This window comes from Rhyacophila brunnea, unplaced genomic scaffold, assembly GCF_057557595.1.
Source record: "Rhyacophila brunnea isolate RB1 unplaced genomic scaffold, BYU_Rbru_1.0 scaffold_18, whole genome shotgun sequence".
Taxonomy (NCBI): domain Eukaryota; kingdom Metazoa; phylum Arthropoda; class Insecta; order Trichoptera; family Rhyacophilidae; genus Rhyacophila; species Rhyacophila brunnea.
This window is the reverse complement of record NW_028232837.1, coordinates 11,721,386-11,741,155: the sequence shown is the minus strand read 5'-3', so window position 1 is coordinate 11,741,155 and position 19,770 is coordinate 11,721,386.

Here is a 19,770-nt window from a genome sequence, read left to right as displayed (position 1 = left end):
AACCAAAAAAAGGAGACATGGCCGCGGCACGCGGTAGGTGTCCAGGCTGGCAAGGCAGTAAGATCCAGTCTTCGACCCCTGACGGGCTTCGTGACCCGCTTAGAGTCGACTTTGTGAAAAAAAATATAATTTGTGCTGTTTACCTACTTTCTTTTAAAACGATTTCTGTATCGACAGGAATCTATCCGGTTAGTCAAAAGTGATCGAGTACGTACCGACTTCTTTCGCTCGCGATTTGTTCATTTTTCGTTGTCTACACAAGGCGCCCAAAATCGAAGAAATTAACTCAAATAACCCTTCTATAAATAATAGTGTAGCCGAGCGATCACTGTGGAAAAAAAAATGAATTGACCCGTAAAAAAAATTAATTAATATTCAGCGATCTTTTGACCGACCTTTGATCTCAAATGTGCCTGTAAAGTTATAAACTGTGAAAACTTAATAATTGTGTATTGTATTGTGTATATAACTTTTTGTGAACCCTAATTAATAATAAAAAACTGTTGACCTTTGCGTCGATTAATTGGTGCGTTCATCATTTTTATCATCCCGGCATCCTATATTTACCCCAACTGTCAGGACCTACCGTACACTGAACCTGCTCTACCAACCCAAAACCCAGCTTCAATTGACCGCCCTGAACGATGTACATCACTGAGCTAGTCGAAGAGTGGAAGCTGGTCTTGTGACTCACACGTTCGACCGACGGCACGCTACGAGGGCGTCATTAACGTCAGGCCGACCGGAGAGTTGAGCGCGGAGGTCGGATCGGGCAGTGCGGCCCCAACTCCCCTCCCTACCCGGACTTCCGGGGTGTCATATCTATCTGTTATTATACAAGATTTAAAAAGTATCTAATAAACAAAACACTATAGGTACTGTTGCGTCCTCAGACTTCAGGTCATATATCTGGAGTACCTTTTGAGGGTGTACGATGGCCTGAACACGCCCTTGGCCTCGTTGTCAAATAAAGGCAAGATAAGGGCACCTAGTTACGCTCTTGGTCATCCAACAGGATGTTTTGTTTTCAGATTAAGTCCCACGATCCATGTCTTTGGCACTGAAGACACGGTTCGTGGAAGATCAGGTTCAAGTAAAGTACGCGAGATGATGAGTGATTATAGGCCTTTGCCATTTAACTCGTATTACTACGTGAGTTGTTAAAAATATCATGTGATATTATATCATGTGATATCATGTCATTTTCCGAGAAAACTCCAGAGCGAAAGCCGCCTTCAAGGCGCCTAATGGTTCCTTACGCGCAGTCAATCGTCTTGCACTGCAATTTGTGGCGACGGTGGCCGCGCGGCATAAGCGTTGGACTATCATGCCGTGGGTCCCAGGTTCGAATCCTGGGTCTGGCAAGTACACATATTGTTTTTCAATATGTGTGTGAGTCAGGGTATGGACCTAATAGGTTGAGCAAGTTGCTGACATCCATTTCTCGTAAAAAAATCTGTTAATACAAACCTCTACTCTGTGGAGGCCCATATGATCCTATTAGGATCGGACATGGTCGAAAAAAAATAATTATGGGGCCATTAAAAAAGGAATTCCGTCAGCTACGGCTTGACACCCAGATAAGGCCATTCGGAGAAGGTTCATGAAAATCTGTACTTTTAAAATGAAGATTAATTGATTTGAAATTGACTTTTCTCAGAATATTTCAAGTCGGACATTTGCATTAGCACCGCAACAAGCTAATTACCATTGTAAAATGATCAGAAATCAACATAGAACAAAACTATTATTTAATTAAAATTATGCTCTAAAATTGGCGGTAATCAAAATGTAACGGCAGAATTCAAAATGTTCAACACCCCCACTACCTCAACCTCCTTCAGAGGATATAAAAGCTTGATTTTTTCCCTCAGAAAAAGCAGCTACAGCTGGGGATTCCGACCTAGACCCCACGTCGAATCTTTATGTAAATTTCGGTACGCAAAGCAACGGCGCGAGTCAGTAAAAAAAAAAAGCCGTTCATCCCAAAATCCACGTCTGGTGGTAACAAGAAAAATTGCATACAAAAAGAACCGTTCGGGCAGATTTACGATACTTTGTCGGGCAAATCGTAGAGTCAATCGCGCGAAATTGTTTTCTCTCGGGAGATATTTCTTTTTGTTGGATTAAGCGCCGTCATTAGACATTCCTCTGTAGTATCGGGCGGCCATTTGGTTTTTCTTATACGGTGAATAATAAACCGCCGTCTTTAACAGTCGACCGCGATATCTGAATATTATAAATACTCGTAACTATTGTGACGAAACAAACGACAGAGAACTATAAAATAACTGATTAGAATTACGATTAATTCATGTGCTATAAAAGAAAGCAACTATAAAATAACTGATTAGAATTACGATTAATTCGTATGCTATAAAAAAAAGTAACTATAAGATAACAAGTTTGAATTATGACTAATTCGCACATAATAAGAAAGCAACTATAAAGTAATGGATTCGAATTTTAAAATAAATTACGTACAATAAACTACTATCGAGGATCGATTAAATTCTGATCTCGAACGAAGTATTCGGGTCCAGAAACCTTTCTACGGATGGAAATCGGTCTCATGAGACGGTCTAGAGTCTAAAGTTTACTATAAGTTAGTATTAATAAATACCTGTAATAAAACAATAAGCTGAATGTGACCTATACATGAATAAAGTGGGACAGTACTACTTCTCCAGAGTTTTTTTATTTGTTTACTCCTTGCCGTACACTAATTGACAAAAACACCAAAGAAGATACGAAACTACTTTTAAAAAATTATGATACCGGGGTTCGAATTGAACATTGACTGAGCTAGACCGGAACCCTGGATTTATCAGTACCTATATATAAATTATAGTTTTTGTGTTCGGGGCCCCCGAACTTACTGGTTCGAACCCCGATTTTCTACAATATACATTAGACGATAATAATTCATTTTTACAGTCACCATGAATTTCAGGCAACCGAATGGGACGTGGAGGCCTGACGCATCGATTGATTTTAACCGCCCTCCCCACCAAAAAAAAATCGGTGTGTGAACTTACGAGGGTGGGTCAATAATTCCTTAGAAAAAAGCATTAAAACAGTTTTTATTTTTGTATTTTTTTTTTATTTCTCAACATAATCTCCTTGGAGCTCAATACACTTGGTTAGACGTTTCTCAATTTTTTTTAAACCGTCAGAAAAATAAGTTTTCGGAAGGTCCTCAAAATAAGCATTTGTCCGATCGATGACTTCTTCATTTGAAAAAAAACGTTGTCCACTTAGCCATTTTTTTAAGTTTGGGAAAAGGAAAAAGTCACTGGGGGCTAAATCTCGCGAATACGGTGGGTGGTCGACCAATTCGAACTTCAATTCTTCAATTTTAGCCATTGATCGTAAACATGTGTGAACACGGGCATTGTCCTGATGAAAGAGGATTTTTTTCCTGTTTAAATGAGGCCGTTTTTCTTCAATTTTGTTTTTTAGCTGGTCCAATAAAGATGCATAATAATCCCCTGTTATTGTTTTTCCTTTTTCCAAATAGTCAACGAAAATAATTTCACGTGCATCCCAAAATACAGTAGCCATAACCTTACCAGCTGATTTTACGGTTTTCGCCTTCTTTGGACATGGTTTGCCTTCGCAATCCACTGCTTTGACTGTTCTTTCGTCTCGGGAGTATAGTGGTGTATCCATGTTTTATCTACAGTCAGAAAGCGACGAAAAAATTCATCCGGATTGCGTTGCATGAGCGACAACAGGGCTTTAGAGGCCACCACCCTATTGCGTTTATTGTCGACTGTGAGCAAACGCGGCACCCATCTTGCAGAAATATTTTTCATGCCCAATTTGTCATGTAAAATAGAAATGACGCTACCTTTTGAGATCCCTGTAACCTCAATTATCTCACTCAACTTTAATCTTCGGTCACTTAACACCATATCGTGGATTTTATTGATCATTTCTGGTGTAGTCACCTCTACAGGACGTCCTGAGCGTGGTTCATCTTTTGTTGATGTACGACCACGTTTAAATTCATTTAACCAGTTATAAATAGTTGCAAGTGAAGGAGCAGATATGCCGTGAACTAAATCCAACTCATTTTTTATTTCCTTTGCTGTTAACCCTTTTATATTAAAATGTTTAATAACAGCTCTAAACTCAATTTTCTCCATTTTCCATTTTTCCATTTTCCACAAGCAATTTTTTTTTTTAAATGTACGAGAAACACACAACAACCCGACCAATCTGATTGAAACTTCGCAGCATACTGAATCGGTAGTGCCGCTGCATGAAAACAAACCGCTTTCAGTACTAGTCGCGCCACCTGTCGGCTTTTCTAAGGACTTATTGACCCACCCTCGTATGTACGTGCCTTAGAAGTTATACTTCTTTGGCGTAACAAAACAAAAACAAAACTTGTGATAAACTAGATTCTTCGACTAGCTCTTAATTATTTTGTTAAATTACATACTCAAGAAAAAGGACCGCTTATTGGAACGCCATTGGTTTATTTCTATACACTTTAACTTATATTACTAAATTATTTATCGTTGTTTTACTAACAGTAAGTAACAACTGCCACTATGACGTTTAATAGTTTGTTTACGTAAGGAATTGCAAATGGCCGACAACAATAAATTCGCTGCATAGGCAACGGAATAATTCTAAACTATAATAATGTACTGTATAATCGTCACGATTGCAGTATCATACTGTGGCGTAAAGGTAGTGCGTTCGGCTGATAACCAACGTTCCCTCTAATTTTTCTATTGTGTGTGCGGATCATCAACGCATCTGAGCAGTAGCATAACTAGAGTTGGTGTCACCTATCACCCGGTGCGGTATATTTATTCACCCCCCCACCCCTCTCACAACCACACACATACAATTTTTCATTAAAACTTATATTTTTGTAAAATTTGTTTGAAGTAAATAAAAAAATAGGAAATAAAGGGGAAAAAGTATTCTTAAATAAAATATATTAAATATGTACGAAACTTGCAGAACGTTTTTTATATTTTAATTAAATCAGCTATATATTTGTAATAAAAAATTCACAATAAAGACTACTATGAGACTGTACTGACGACAATGTTACTTGCAAGTTGAAGATTAAGAAATGTAGAGGACCCGGCACATAGGTGGTCATTGATAAACACTAAAATACGTATCTTATTTTCGTATACTTTGGCACGCGATAGAATGGGATGGATATAGTGATCCCGCACGACGTCAAATTTCACTTGCGTGCTCGCGTTAATCGCACTTGACCTTTACCTTCCAAGAAATGTGTCAACGAATTCTGCATGTGATGGTTTCGTACATTCGAGCAAAACTAAAATTTGGCAAAAGAAACTTTCTTTTACAATATTTTTGTGTGAGGACTGTGCGGGGGATAAAAACATGTGTGCGGACATAATTTGGTAGGTGTGCGCGCGCACACGCGCACAACTTACAGGGAACATTGCTGATAACCGAACAATCGGTGGTTCGAATCCAATCGAGTGCGTTTTTTTTCGTGTGAAAAAATAAATTATGTGTTACATGTCATGTCACACGCCAAAAATACACTCTGATCTGATTTCCCAAACGCGCCTAGAGATGTATAACTTTAATAAAAACCTCCTTCTAAAAATAATTATTATAGGTATAGGATGACAGTTAGTTAGTAGTGATATGTACTAATAATATACTGTTTTAGTGTAGTATATAGTTTTTTTGTGTACAAGTAGGTACTTGTGTACAGCGCTGGAATGGAAATGGAAAAGTTTACGAACAGGAGCGCTCGAAAATTTTCTGAGAATATTAACATGGTTATCAAATTTATAAACATAAGTGTGCTAGATTTTTTGTTATATGCTATATCTAGCTCATACGGTCAAATTATTTTGTCCACGAGACGGAGCGATAACTTTACAGATTTCACGAACCGGAACGGCGCTCCGGTGCGTTCTGGTCCATTTCGAGCCCTGCATATATATAATTATTTGATTGATTACGTTAAGAGCCCATTAATTTGATGTAATTTTCAGGTATTTTGTTACCTATGCTTTAATTTAAGCAATATTGTATGACCAATTTGAACTGTACTGTTTCGAAGCTCTTCATTTGATTTCATTTAAAGATCGAGCAACATCCTGCGGCACACCGGTTGGGTAGCACTGGTATAGTGGACAGGTATCGTGTAAAATAATAGTTACAAAATATAATATAATAAATTGTGTATCACCACATGTTTTTATTTGTATTTCATTTTGGTTTCACAGCTACTGACAATTGGTTTAAAATAATCGTGTACGATGACATTGTTCCTACGAAAGAAAATAAAAAAATAAAATTCACAGTAAACATATTACAGGAGACGACATTCAGTGGATGTCTTATTAGAAGCTTCAAGAATTTCTGCAAATCCATTCTGTAATTCTGATCTGAAAAAAATAAAAGACAAAATTGTAAAACATTGTAAAATATATATTTTTATTACTCTTATCTTAATCAGGGCTCTAAATAGACAAACGCGCACCGGAGCGCCGTTCCGGTTCATAAAATCCTCAAAATTATCGCTCCGTCTCATGAGAAAAATAAATTGACCGTCTGAGCTAGATAGGCCATATACCGAAAAATCAAATAAACTTATTTTTATAAAATACACATAAAATTAGATAACTATGCTAATATTTTTGTAAAATTATCACTCGCTCCGGTTCGTAAAATTTTCCATTTCGAGCGCTGATCTTAATACAAGCTTTCCAGAATTTCCGATGTCATTGGGCGTCGTGTCCGGAAACTTGTACGTATGCAGTTCGCCGTATCACACTTCACCGTGTAATTTTGTATCGGAAATATAAATGGCCGTATATTAGAGACCGTCCAACCTCTTTGGGTCGTATAGTACTGACATAAAATTCATGTCTAAAATAAAACAAGGTTCTTGTCGGTTTAAACTTTACCGGATGCCAGCAGCAAACAAATTTTGAAAATAGCCGATATACTGGATTATTTGTTAGGTTGGGTAAGGTTTTCATTCTTGAATTCATGAATTTTTCCAAAATCAGCTATGAAAATTGAATTAATGTTCATATTGAATCTAATAAAATTGTAGACCGTATATTATAAGTACGGTCATCTCTTTCCGATAAGAAAGCTCACGACGAACTGTGCCACGGTGAAATGTTTTACGTACAACTTACATGTAACCTTGGGCGTTGGGTCAATTTGCTTAGTGTTGGTAAGACTTTAATAGTGTCTGTTTCTTGGAGGAGGTGTTTTCTATAAAATGTATTAATTACATTCATTGGATCGTTATTGGAGATACCAATGTCATGGAATTTTACATGGAATATTAATGAGACGAAGAAAAATGTAACCATTAAAAATGAATGAGATTACCACCTAATAAGAGAATATTGAGTACATAATACTGACTTAAGAAATCGCTACCTGAAATCAACAGTGAGATAAAGCGTAAAAAGTCGATTTTGAAATAAATAAGTACCTATGCCAATCGATTGATGATACCTACACAATGAAACACTGAAATTTAAAAAAATGTAATAGTCCATGTAAAAGAAAAAATGTTGCCCTTATTAAAATTGTCTTGTAACTTCAAAGCAACAGTGGATAACTGAAATAACCTACTGTTTGTAATGGTATAGATAGGTACACAAAATTCAACCATTATCATCTAAATTATAAATCACAGAAAAAATAAAATAAGCATTTAAATTAACTACCTATTTCATTTGTATGACATAAACATTAATGTTCAATTACCTCAAAACTAGTATTTTTGACATACCCCACTGTTGCTTTCAGGTAGCGAAATGTACATTTAAAACAAATGCGGATTTTTGCGCCACTTTTTTGGCAGGTACCTAGTTGAAGTTTGATTAAAATATAAAATAATGTATTTTTCAATGGGGGGCCCCAATTGGTGTTTCGACTAGGGCCCCCAAATGCTTAAATCCAAGGCCACATAATGAGCACCTTCTTGCAAAATATTTATTTACCTATATGCAGCATTCGAAATGGAAAAATTTACGAACCGGAGCGCTCGACAGTTTTCTGAAGATTCTTTACATAGTAAAGTTATCAAATTTTATGTGTTTTTTTTCATAAAAATAAGTGTTTTAGATTTTCTATTATATGGCATATCCAGCTCAGACGGTCAAATTATTTATTCTATGAGACAGAGCGATAATTTTACCGATTTCACGAACAGGAACGGCGCTCCGGTGCGTTCCGGTCCATTTCGAACCCTGCCTATATGAATGCCCCCAACTTATACGAGTATAATTTTCTGTAGCCCGCTGCCTTTAGAACAGTTTTAATCACAATTTTAAAACTCTTGTGGATTCTATTTTCATAGACTATAATAAATATAATATTATAAAATACATTCTATAAATGTCGGTCCCTGCCGCCGTTGTTGGGCTTTGCCTACATTAAGTGAAAAAAAATATTTATACCGATGGTTGTGTTGAGCAGTATTTTGCAGATAATGGATTTAGTTCTTTGTTCTTCACTGTGCAGCAGTTCACAACTGAAGGCAGGTCCAAACACATTGAACGAATAATGCAATAGCCACCCGGCGAGGTGTAAAATAGTTATGAAGGAATTCTAAAATAAATAAACAACCAGTATTATTCACAATAAGTATGTAAAATGTATAATTTATATTACTTCATTATCATTAATCTAGACATGGACCGGAACAGACAAGATCGCAGCTCCGGTTTGTGAAATTCTCGAGATAATCGTTATGTCTCGTGAAAAATTATAAACTATATTTTGGTTTGTCCTATTGAAAATAATTAAATTCATGTAATTTATAATATGTATTCGGATTTTTATTCAAACTTTTTCTCAAATTACTAACCAAACCATAGGCAATTTTATTAATTTATCCAATATTTTATTAACCTTATAATTTTTTTAAACTCTGATTCTTCTTCTTGGATTTGTAGATGTCGTTTTAAAATTTTTGAAATATTTTCTATTTCGACCACTGATACGAAAATATAATATGTACTTACAGGAAAGGTAGTTGTATCATGCATTATCAGCATTGTAACACCAGTGACGAAGGATAACAGTACATACAGAGGTGATAATAATAACTGAAATATGTAAGAAAAAAAAATTAGATTTTAAATAAAATTATACTTACATTAAAAAATGTATACTTATATAGTTCGGATAAAGCTCAAATTAGATTGAAAGATTCTCCAGCCAACTGTCTGGCCCGACCGTCTGCCACGATCGCCCTCGATTGTGAAAAGTGACTTTTGAGTCGTTCCTTGGAGTTGTGACCGTATTGGGACAACACCTAATTTTTGAGCACGAAATTAAAATATTGGTGTCGCTTTCATTCCAATATTATTATATTATGTAAATAAGACAAAATTTCAAGATTCAATTCAAGACAGTGCGTTACGTTTAACTATGCCGACTGTCAAAGCTCGACATTTTACAACGTGTTTATTAGCTCGTATTCTTGTTTGTCCGGTAGTTGTTTGTCCAGTACAAATCTTGCAATCGATTTTTAACTAACTTCCCGACTAGCTAGACATTTGAAAATTTTAAAATATATCAGAACCAGGGCTCGAAATGGAACGGAACGCACCGGAGCGCCGTTCCGGCTCGTGAAATTTGTAAAATTATCGCTCCGTCTCGTGGAAAAAATATGTTGACCATCTGAGCTAGATAGGCCATAGAATAGAAAATCTGACACACTTATTTTTATAAAATACAAATACGATTTGATGACTATGTAAATATCTTCAGAAAATTTGTGGAGCGCTCCGGTTCGTAAACTTTTCCATTTCGAGCGCTGATCAGAGCACGATGCCAATGTATTATTTTAATACTTTTAGCCACCTTTAAGCAGAATTGAATTTATTTTCAGTTAATTCTGTTTTGTATGGAAAGTTATTTCAGAAAAATCCGTAAAAAGTAAAAGACTATTATTGGTTGCTTAGGGAGTGGTCCTAGCAACTAAATTATTAATATATACGTGCGTTACTATGGAAATCAAAATGACATTTCAGTATTCTATATTTGTTTGTTTGTTGTTTATTTACTTCATATCAAGTACAAGTTTGAGCATATTGAGCATAATAATTCAACAGAAAATTTAAAAACGTTGTAAGTATATAAAAAGTTCTTTTTATCTTGTATTTTTTTACTCATTCGTTTATTTCCGTGATTAGACGTAAAACATGTGATAGGTTGTTATGTACTTCAATAATTCCATAAGACATACCTACCACTAAATTGAAGTTTGTATTGATGAGACTGACGTTCGCAGTAAGTTTTTGAAAAACTTGTACAGATTTTTCAACTTCCGTCCGACGGAAATCAACATTTTTCAATCCACAATCATGATTTTTCGTTTCCATAATGTTAAGCCTAATAATGCTATACTTCACGAAATAACATATCGGATCGCAATCAATAATACATTGGTCGTTTAAATCGAAAGCTTGGCTCAGAGTGTTATTGATAATATTTAAATAAGACATAGTCGCATTGATCATGTTACAAAACTGTAAAATGCACATGTCAGAACATTGCGTCAAAAATATTAGGTAGAACATAACCATTTGGTTTTGGACACTGTTATCTTGCCCAACTATTAACACAAGGAACGCAAAAATAAAAAACGCCTCTGTCACCACGTGATATATAATAACTATTCTGTTGTTCGCGAAAAAAAGATTTGTTTCGTTTAAATCGCCTTGAATTATTTCGAAATTATTTAATAATTTATTTTTTAATTTTGCGAAAGAAAAAGCATTTAATAGCCAATAGTGAACAACGTTAATTAATAAACAACTATGCATGAGGGCGTAAGCGATGCAGAGAAGACTTCCATATTGTCCGACGAAATTGTAATACATATATACATAAACGTGGCCTGTGTACAAAAAAGTTAAAACAACAAGTACAACAGGATATAAAAACAATATTATAACGGATATTGAATCGGAACATATTCTAAAACTCCTAATGCCGGACAATGTATACAAAAATGTTATGGGTTCCATTTTGTTGATGAACATCGCGCCATTTTGTGGACTGTTATGTCTCGACATGACAATTTTATTCAATTGTTATTACATGCAACTGCACAATAAAAATATGGCATTGAAGTAGTTTACATAATCACTTCCCAAGCAACTATATGACCACATACAATAAATTAGAATTTTGGAATACCTTCGCGATATTAAGGCCCAAACTAGGGATGATAATGCCTTTTTTAAATTAACGTGGTGTTGGTGCCAAATGCTTAAAATTCTTTGGAAGCAGCACATAAAAAAGTCACAGATAGACACAAAATAAAGGAATGATTGTCGACTGAACAATAAGTCGAAGATTCATTTTACAACTTTCTGACTCGCCGTGGATTACAGAATTTGGAAAACTAGGTAGTTTTGAGAGGTTTTTGGGTAAACCAACGACAAGGAATAGTTACCAAGTGAAATGCTTTACTAGGGTATACTTTACCCTGTCCTGGGAAAAGTAAAGGATCGCTTAGAGCCGTGGTCATTCTTAAAAAAAAAACAAAATGGTCATGATCCTCAGTCAAGAAAGAGAGATATGATTTCAAAATTGATATTTATATAATATATTATAATTACCAAATTAAGACACTGGGGTGCCACCAAAGTACGATTATAGTTTTAAATAGTTTAATTAGTGAAATTTTGTAATATGTTTCAATGTACCTATAATAACGTGTTATTTACAAAAGTACGATTATCAGTGACTTACTTTTTCCATTCATCATAATGCTCCATCATTGCTTCTCTAAGAAGTTTGAATCTTTTCTGTGTTTAGTGTAGAAGAGAGTAACTTTCATTTTCAGACATTCGGGCATCATCTCAGTGGTTCGGATCTAGTGAATATTTTATTATCTACGTTAAGTGAGTGAATACACTAAAACGGAGCTGTCAAATACCTACTGTTATTTTCACTTTGTAATAACTCGTATCTCCAATAGGTTTGCCGACTGTCTTGGAAAAGAGATACTGCCACTCCGTCCTTTAACGTCGTCTTTCATAGTGCTCCTGGGTTGGAAGGTATCATAATATTATGTTATAAGCATAGTAGTCATACACTAATCGAGCGTAGTTATACACAAAGCAGCCAGGCCGCAATTTTGAAAAAAAATATTTTTAGTTATTGCTATTTCCATAATCTCACACGTTTGTTTTACGTTCTGCACAAATCAGCCAAGCTGCTATCATACAAAAATATCTTATAAATGCGTTTTAAAGATTTTGCAAAACGCAGAATATGCCATTTCTGATCTGCATAAAGCGACCAAGCTGCTGTCATACAAACATGTCATATAAAATATGCGTTTAAAAAAATGCCATTTTCGATCTGCATAAAGCAACCACATGATAATATTATTATGTACTTAATTATTAAAATCCTGACTGTGTAAGGTGTATTTTTCTACATTCAAGTAATAAACATTATTTTCTCAATTACACTATATTTTATTCATTTTATTATATATGTTACGCCGAGTGTGCGAAATTGACTATTACATGAAACGAGCAAAATTTTGCCTAAATCATGAAAAATGCAAGCCCATTGCCTTATTCATGAATTAGACAAAATATCTGTCTTTTTTTTATTCGATTTTGATTTGATTCGTGCTTGAGTATCAATCGTGCAATGGTCGATTGTATGTTTGTGATAGTTTGTTGACACGTCTAGTTATCTAACCTCAAATTGGACATTCAGTTGAATTCATAATTACAAAACTAACCTAACCTAACCTAACCCTTTACTGCATGATTTTTTTTTTTGAAAAATTTTATTTTTTCTTGGTGTCAAAATGCCTTGTGAATGAAGGAAAAATAATAAAAAATTATTTTTCGAAAATTTCATTAAATTTTGTATATTACTGCGTGGTGTCGCAGATTTACGACATTTGGAAATCTTACATTTTAGTATGACAAAATACAAAACCAAATGAAAACAATTATAAAAAACTAATGTACACACCTTATTTGATGTGTAGATATTTTTATTTAACCAATTTCAATCTTCTGTATATTTTTTTTATTTATTTACAAATGCGGATTTTCGCGTACATACGAATTCGTCAACTGTCAAAGCAGAAATGCAGAAACTATAATGCAGAAATGCTTTATTTCTTGAAATGTCCAAACAAAATCGGTAAAATAGGATGTTTATGGTAAAACAGTTTTCTAGGCATCGAAAAAGGATATTATTTGATAATTTACACAGACGGCATTGGCTATATAGAAATAGTTTGAAATGTCGCAAATTTGCGACACTATGCAGTAAAGGGCTAATAATAATAATAATATTATATTATGTCAAATTATAACTAATAAAACCATCCGTATTAAATTTACTTTTTCAACTGTCATGTTGACAGTTTAAGAATTCCATACCCTGGTGAATTCACGTACTCGGGCAGATAATTTACCTAATTCATGAATAACGGCCTTCACTATTACACGAATTAGTCAAAATTTTGCCCATTTGCCATAGGATAGGATAGGATAGGATAGGATACGATATAGGATTACGATATACAATACGATACGATAGGATACGATAGGATACGATACAATACGATACGACACGATACAATATAATATAATATATATATTTTTCATGTAAAAATTAGTGCTAGGAAGCTAAATATTAATTTATAATATATATAAGGTTTTTTTATGAACATAAATGTAATAATAAAGATTTTTCTAGAATGAATATTCTAAAAAAAACGGTTTTGCACAATACAGCATGGCCCGCTAAAACACCAAAATTTTATAGATTTTATGCTTGCATCTCTTTGAAAGTTACACAAAATCATATATATATATAATATCTATCATTCAAAAAGTATAAACAGTATACAGAGACTTTGTGGATTTAAAGAAACACAATTTACATAAAAGTGATTCTATCTCTGTTTGAGGTTTGTGTGGACTGGCTGCTTTGCGTAAGTATAACTACGCTCAATTGTAAAATATGTCTTTATACATTGTGTTTTATTTATCTTTTTAAAAATATGACCAGTATCTAGGAACAGTAAGTAGGTATATAATACTTATACAAAACGTGCATGGCGCAGTTTTTTAAATTTACAAAACTTGACTGATATTGGCCTAAGGATGAATTAATTGCTACTTCGGTTTTTTTTATCTCACAGGTCACAAATGAAGTCTAGGAATACAGTTATTGTACTCCAATAAGATTTAAAAAATAGTATCACTTCAGGCCGGTTTAGATTAGTCGAGAGGCGAATGATTTAGTTACCACTAAATGATTTAGTAACTGAAAAGTGTCCGAACACAGTACATCAGTGAATGACGTGTCATGAATCAGTGAATGAAATGTACAGAGCACAACGTAACAAAGCAAAAATAAATAAGGTAACAATTTCACATGTAATAGCTATATCACCAGAATTGGAGGAAAAAGTTCTAAGACAACTAATGAAGTTGACTAAAGATAACGTGTTCATACTTGTCTCGTGGCTTGTTTGATATTATTTAGTGACAGTGGGGGTGCTTCTCGGCCGAAAAATTAGAACAAAATGGATCAACTCGACTAAATGATTTTACTACATTACTTGACTAAATTTGTCTGTACATATATGTTTAGTTACTAATTTACTCGCCACTCGACTAAATTACTCTAGTAATCCGAATCGGCTTTATGTAATGAAATTTATAAAATCGAATTCCATACATACCAGAGATAATGATAGAATTATATGTATGTATTTTAAAATTTGAAATATAAAATAACTATTCGAACGAAATTTTGTCCATAGGTACATTTAAAAAATCGACTTTATTCTCGAAATACAGCTCTGGTTTCATAGATATTATCTAACGAGGAAACGTTATTGTTTTTGTAGTTGATCGACCACATTGATAATAATAACACAATTAATCGTTAATGGATGCATTAAAAGTCCCCACAAATTATGTATTTCTTTCGGTAGATAATCAATAGACAACGTAGGTAAATTCTAAAAAAAGAATCGCTAGGTACTCACCTACTTAAACCACCTTCCACAATATTGAAAAATTGATTCGAATTATTTTTATTTATATTATCAACCTTCTTACACCTGCGTACCGGAAAAAATAGAATAAATATTTCCGTTAACGCCAAATCAAAATAGTATTTTTAAAATCTTATATTCTAATAGATAGATTGCTAATATGAACAATATGTTACTGTATTAAAAATCTTTTATAATTCCTTAGTTAGAAGCCGGCTTGAGTGCGGGTCGATTGTTTGGGGCCCGCATCAGTTGAAATATGACCTTATATGGTCGAGCGAGTTCAAAAGACATTTTTGAAACTCCTTTATTTGAGGTTATATGGATACTATCCGTGGCTTTATCCAACTGGCTTTCTCTTAGGTATGCTTACATACGTAGTTTAAATGCTAGAAGATATCAATATTTGGCCACGTATTTTTTTCGACTTATACGTGGTGTAAATGAGAACTATGCCATTCTTGATAGTATTGACTTGTGTGTCCCTGATAACTATCTTAGAAATCGGGAGCATCAGTTGTTTGTTCTCCCAAGGAGCAGAACTAACCTGACAATGGTGATGCCAATTGGGAGGGCAATAACTCTGTTCAACCAAATCGCTTCGGATGTTGATATATTCCACCTACGTGAGGATTAGTATAGGTGGACGTTGTTTTATAAATTCTCACAGGATCTGCTTAGCTCATTCGGTGTACTTCCTTGTATCTAATTAATATTTTTTTGTATTTACACTTTTCTACTGTTTAATAACGTAATACTTGTCTATTTCTTTTTTATATAATACCTACTGTTTTAATAATATTTATTTGTTTCTAAATGTCACGTTGTGAACGTCTTAATAATTTGTAATGTTCACTACTTTTATATCAATTTTTTTTTTAAATAAATAAATAAAAAATTGAATTGAACATGAAAGTCATTGTTAATTAAATTATCAGAAACCGATTTAAATCGTAGGGATTCACATATTTCCTTTCTCTCACTCCTTCGGCAGGCCGAGAGTGGTGCGTATGAAGGAAATACAAATAGTGCTTCCCTTCATAACCTCAAAAAAATCTTATTATTTTAGAGCTTTCCCGAATATATGTGCGTTTCCATTTCCCCTATGTTTATTTTCCCATATATTTAATGCCTAGGTTTATAGTGAAGATCGACTAAAATAATTCATCCCTCGATCGACGTGCTGGACATATTATACTTGATCTACAGGATACGTCACGATTCCATACAATATAGTGAGACACCAATCAATCACACAGACTCAGTCACACCGGACCCAGACCAATCAACAAAAAAATCCAAGAAGAAAAGAGCTTCAAAATCATCGCAAAACGCAGGAAGTGACGAAGATGACGAGGAATACTCTCTCGCAGAACTCGGCAGAATGAGGAACCAGCGCTCATTCTACATGAAACACTAATGAAAGCCATCAACTGCGCAGAAGCGGAAGTCAATCGGAATCGACGGACGGATGAAAATGTTCGAAGCTTTTTTTAGCCAAGAGATGCACCCATCCAGATGATAAAATGGGCCTCGGGTCGGTTGCGAAGCCACCGAGGCCCATTAAACAAAAGAAGAGGAAAATAAAAAACCCTAAAGGCACTCCTAAAGACAATTACATGATATAACGGGGATAGATAAGAGTATCTGGTGCCCCATAATTTTATGCCATCACCCCAAGCAAGCAAGCTGAAATAATAGAAAAATGGATACCTACTTTTTTAGAGGAGGTGATGTATATATATATTATTATGATAAAAATCTGTAAGAATCTCCTTATTTCAATGTAGGTAAGTATAGTTAAGATTTAAGTAAGTACATACAACAATACGTATATATAAAAATAAACTTGTGATTATATTGAGATGTACCTATGTCGTGTACTGTCACACTGTCACTGCGACAAATTTAGTCTATGGTTTCGTCATTTTGCAGAATATTTTGAACGAACACGATCTCTGTAAATTCAATGATGAAGTAACCTAGTAACGAGTCTCCGTAAATTCAATAATATTTCGAACAGAACCCAACCTGCAGACCATATATAATAGACAACATTCTTATAGAAAATACATAGTGCCAACCGCTAAAAACAAAAAACACGCGATTTTGACATAATAAGTCGAAATTGTGTAGGCATGTAAAAAATGATAAAAACATTCATTGAGTCATTTGCGGTACAGCATGAGGTGACCTCATTGTTGTTCTGGTGATTTCGGCAGATTTTGCTAACTGACAATGTTCGTTTAAAGTTTAAAGGTTCAACATGTGCTACGGAATCTGTCTGATAACATTTTAAACACCAAGAAAAATGACATTACACACTTTTCTTATAGCGGCAGCTTACTGTGACGTCACGTGATAGTACGCGACGTGCAGCATAATATAATCACAACTTAATTATATTTAAACATCCCCATAACATCTAATTATTTTATATTATTTGAAATTTACGTAGATCTTTATTTTAATTTGTTTCTTACTAAAAAATAAAAAAATATATTATGATTCTAGCAGACTATGCTTTAGGGCAGACTAAAATTTTCTGGACATTTTAATTTTCACACACTATATAATATGCCAATGAATGCAGGCTATATTTCGCGTTGATGGTACGATGTCTTACCATAAATCAATTATCTTCATCAACGGAGTCAATCCACGGATAGGCGAAGGCCTCTCCTAGCTCCTTCCAATCTAATCAGTCCCTAATTGTATTCGTGGGTGCCACATACCTACCTCCGCTGAACAGTGTGAGTTCGTCAATTCAACAGGGCTTAGGGCCATCATACAGTCGTTTATTCTAGTAACTCTTGGGGATCAATATGACATCAGTAAAGTGGTCCAGTCTTAGACTATAGATACATCTAGACGCCATCCGTTGCATTGCTAAATGAAGCCGCGTGCCTTGCGTTTGGTTTGTGGGCGAGCGAACGCATTCGTCTACAAATTAATGTTCGAGACCATAGACCATTTCGCTAGTGCTCGCCCAAAGTGCTCGCACTAGACGCTCAGAATTAAAATATAATTTTCTATTTTTTTACGTTATATAGTATTTTTAAGCGGTCAAAATGCAACCATTAGGTAAAGATATCCATAATTTAAGTTATTTTAAAGAAACACTAGGTCACTGATATTAAAATATATAATAAAATACAAATACATTATCACGAACATGTATCAACTTACCTATGAAATGTAATACCATCTTCTTGCTTATCAGTACGGCTACCACATTTAAGACAACAACACAGAACCATCTTTTCTACGTAATTAACTAAAAATATTTACCATTGACTTTATGTTTAACACAAAAAATATCAATTTTAGCAACTCGAGCTCGCAAGTTATCGACGCTATGTGAAGCGTTTCGCCCCGATTTGATGCCGATACTTTTGGAAACTAGCTCACAGATATGTAGACCTTTTATCTTACTCTAGCGCGTGTCGCAGAGATTGTAAGGGTGCCGAATACTTTCTCACTCGCACTCATGCATCGTTTTTGTTCAGGCCTTGGGTCCAGTGGTTATCGCCTCTTGCAATTTTATCAGCTTGGCGACCTCTCTCACATCATGTATATGAGTCGCCTAAAGTCATAACTCATATTAGGTATGCAATTTTGTCATTTTTTAGATAAATATTATACCAACGGCCCTATGTTAGAACTTGCGAGTGCAAGCTTCCCGGTCGACATGACGTCATATGCCATCATTGTGACGTACTACCGGAGTGATAATAGCACTCGAGAAAATAACGATACTCAGACAGCGGCGCTATTCATTGTCACCATACACATATAGGTGTTTCATCGTAATAATATCTACGGTGGGCACTGTGCGCGGGCGGCATGCCTCGAGCGTGTATTGGCTGACGTTACAATTACGCCATGTCGTCTGGTGCCACACGAGTCGATAGTTAGGAAATCGCAGTGCAGGTGATTCTAAAGGCATTAGTCTATATAAAGCAAAATAGTTGGCTATCAAAAGTCACTACCATGTGAACATCGTTGACAAATTTGACTGTTGGTGTCATAACTCACATTTTCAATGAATAATGTGAGTTTTGTCATCAAGGCCTTTCTAACCAATCAGGGAGATCTATTTATCGTAGTGTACTGTGTGTCTGCAACCTTGGGAGTATTATATATTATTAAATATAATTTAAATCGACTCGCTCACTCATTAATATTCAAGGGAGTATAATACTTTTCTTCCATTTAAAAAAAAAGTGCTTTGGTGGTTTTTTGCGATTATCTCAAAACTCGATTTTTGGAATATGTGAGTTGTGACTCGTATGCAACTCATATCTTCTTATCTGCCTACGTATACGCTTACAAATTGATTTGTTTCAGCCCTCAAAATACTATCTAAATAAAAATATATTTAGATAATTATAAAACCAAAATATTTTTCATTATTATGTTGATAATATGAATAATTATGTTCTCAACTGCTACAACTCATTTATCTAGTAGGATCTGAAATTATGCTTTTATAATTTAATTACGTATGTTCATTCTTTATATTAATAAAGCGGAGCGCTTGTTTTATTTTTACACAACACTGAACGTAGCGGTAATATCGAGAATTTCACGAACCAGGTTTGAGCTCCGGTGCGCTCCGGTCCAATTCAAGCACTGTAATAAATGCAATAAGAAGGATAATGATTAAAATATCTGTTAAATAGTTATCTATGTAAATTTTATTTATGTGTTAATTG